The following is a 3005-nucleotide window of genomic DNA, read 5'->3' as shown; positions in this document are numbered from 1 at the left end:
TTCACTCAGTGTGACCATCCCCCACTTCCTGGTTACAAGCTAGGGCTGGGTGGTCAAGAGGAGGCCCTTGTGGCCCTGAGCCCACAGAGATGCCTGGGTGATTTTGCCCACAGATCTAGGTTGGGCGTTTCTGGGCTTCCCCCTGGCAGGCAGCCTTCCAGCTCAATCAGCATTTCTGGGCCCCTCCCACCTTCATTTCCTTCCTTACTGGCCCCGTGGTGGCCTTGAGTCTGAAGGGAAGCAGACCTGCCCCAGTTGCTGCCAACGCCAGGCCACTCTGAGACTGAGTGAGACCTGTGGGTCCCTAGGATCTCCAGAGTGTGGTGTGTGCCGGTCAACAGGATGGGCAATGGATGTAGGGCCTGCCTTTGGGAGAGCTGGGGGAGGGGAATAGCCACCAAACCACACTGAACTGTCTGGGGTCTCTGCTGGGTGAGCAAAGATCTCCCCAGGCCAAACAGCCTCCTGTTCTCCTCTGGCATGAACAGTCCCCTTGACAGAGCCAGGGTCAGCCTCTGAAGTGGATCTCGTGGGCAGAGTCTCCTTGAACTCAGGAAAGATTAAGTTCCTGTCTTCTAATACATTCCGGAGGTCCAGAGGGACCCTGGAGGTTGTCAGCATTTTCAAATATCCAAGTTCTTCAATAGCACTAACTGATGGGTTGAATTGAATTCTGCAAGGGTGCGGAAAAGAGAACAATTAAGACCCTTAAGTCCTGTGACTTTTGACAAGTTTCCTAACCTTTGGATCCTCAGTTTCTCTATCTGTTAAGTGGAGAGACTAATGCCCACTGAAGAGTGATGAGGATTCAATAGGTTCATGTATGTGGAGCATTTGACACAGTACCTGGCCTACAGGAAGTATAACAACAATATTAATGTAATCATCTTGTCTCACAGAGGGCATTTTCTAGTCTTTGTCAGAAAGTCTTCCTTAGGACCACCTTTCTGTAGCTCTAATCACAGAAAAAGGAGCTCTGGTAGCGTAGTGGTTACGAATCGGGCTGCTAACCTCAAGGCCGGCAGTTTGAAACTACCAGATGTTCCAAAGGAGAAAAGATGAGGTTTTCTGCTCCCATAAAGATTTGCAGCCTTGGAAACCTTGTGCAGGGTCACTGTGAGTCAGAAACAACTTCACTGTACTTAACAACAACAACAATCACAGAAAACTCAAGGTGGGAGGGACCTTCATGCTGTATTTCACATATAAAGAAAGGGACTAGCCCCTGGTCATACAGGGCATCAACAAGCCTGGATCCCCAGCCAGTGTTTTCCCACCCCCTCCCTGAGCTACTCACCCCCATTCAGGAAACAGGCCCAGTCATTGCATTTGCACCATAGTTGGGATGAGCCCCAGACAACAAGTGGCTGTTTTCCTTTTGTCCAACTCAGGATGATGCCTGGAATCAGGAAGTGGGTGATGGGAAGTGTCCTGTCTGGCATCCTGCTGCGGGGTGGCAACCTCATAGGGCTGGGTTTCCTGCAATACAGCTGTGACAGCAGCTCTAGGATTTGCCATAACATTTAACATTAATTAAAAAACAAAACAAAAACACAAAGGGAATGGGGTGAGAAGGGAGGAGAGGTGGGACAGATGTAAAGAAATGAATTTTTCCAGCAGAGAATAATTAGAATTCTTCTAGAGATAACCAAGAAATAGAAATATAAGTATATTCTCTGCAGGTAAGGAGAAAACTTTTTTTTTTTTTTTTTTTTTTTATTTTTTTTATTGTGAATTGAGTGAAGGTTTACAATGTAGACCATCAGTGTTACATTCAGTGATTCATAGAGTGGTCATTGCATGCCACTAATTGGTTCCGACTCATAGTGACCTTTGTATAGGATTTCCGAGGCTGTAAATCTTTACAGGAGCAGAAAGCCTCATCTTTCTCCTGTGGAGTGACTGGTAGATTTGAACTACTGATCTGGCAGTTAGCAGCCCAATTGTAATCTGGCTAACAGGACTTCTTTCATTGCAATCCGTTCCCTGTACCATCAGTTAGCTGTATTTACCTCCATTCACCTTAACTCTTGTACTTCTCCCAGTGTCTGCCACAGCCTTCATCTTCTCTCTGCCATCCTTGGGAGAGAACTCTTATGAGGTAAAAAGCATTCAGTATTGCTTTCCGCTTTCGGCTCGGAGGAGGTGTAGGTGCAACTTTTCTTCGGTCGTCCCGCATCTGGGTTCATCCGATACCAGCCGCCTCCGCCATGCCTCCGAAGTTCGACCCCAACAAGGTCAAAGTTGTGTACCTAAGGTGCACTGGAGGGGAAGTCGGGGCAATGTCCGCTCTGGCCCCAAAGATCGGCTCCCTGGGTTTGTCTCCAAAAAAGGTTGGTGATGACATTGCCAAGGCAACTGGTGACTGGAAAGGGTTGAGGATTACGGTGAAACTGACCATTCAGAACAGACAGGCCCAGATTGAGGTGGTGCCTTCTGCTTCTGCCCTGATCATCAAAGCTCTCAAGGTACCACCCAGAGACAGAAAGAAGCAGAAAAATATTAAGCACAGTGGAAATATCAGTTTAGATGAGATCATCAGCATTGCCTGTCAGATGCGACACTGGTCTTTGGCCAGAGAACTCTCTGGGACCATTAAAGAGATCCTGGGGACTGCCCAGTCAGTGGGCTGCAACGTTGATGGCCGACACCCTCATGACATCATAGGTGCTGTGGAATGCCCATCTAGTTAAGAACATATTCAATAAAGGATCATTTGATAACCAAAAAAAAAAGCATTCAGTATTAAAGAGGTTATCTCTGAGCTGTGGTACTGGCATTGGGAGAATTTAACTTTTCACTCGACACTTTTCTGTACTGTATGTATGATTATGATTGGCCTTATCAGACCTTGTATCTATTAATAAGATGGCCAATGCTGGGTTCTGAAGCAGGCAGGGGCTACTTGGGCCTAATGCAGGATGACTCCTTGAGTCTCTAGCTTCCTAGGCTGTGTTCCATTTCAGAAGTTATGGATCAGCCTTAGAGGGTATTCTAAGTCAGCC

General features: G+C 47.2%; 1 pseudogene; it reads left to right on the top strand.

Annotated features, from left to right (window-relative positions):
* Window positions 1-2134: 2134 nt before the first annotated feature.
* On the top strand, window positions 2135-2693 carry LOC102831519 (annotated as a pseudogene).
* The last annotated feature ends 312 nt before the right edge of the window (window positions 2694-3005 follow it).

Source organism: Chrysochloris asiatica, unplaced genomic scaffold, assembly GCF_000296735.1.
Source record: "Chrysochloris asiatica unplaced genomic scaffold, ChrAsi1.0 scaffold00004, whole genome shotgun sequence".
Classification (NCBI taxonomy): Eukaryota; Metazoa; Chordata; class Mammalia; order Afrosoricida; family Chrysochloridae; genus Chrysochloris; species Chrysochloris asiatica.
Note: the sequence above shows the minus strand (reverse complement) of the source record. Positions and strands in the feature narration are given on the sequence as shown.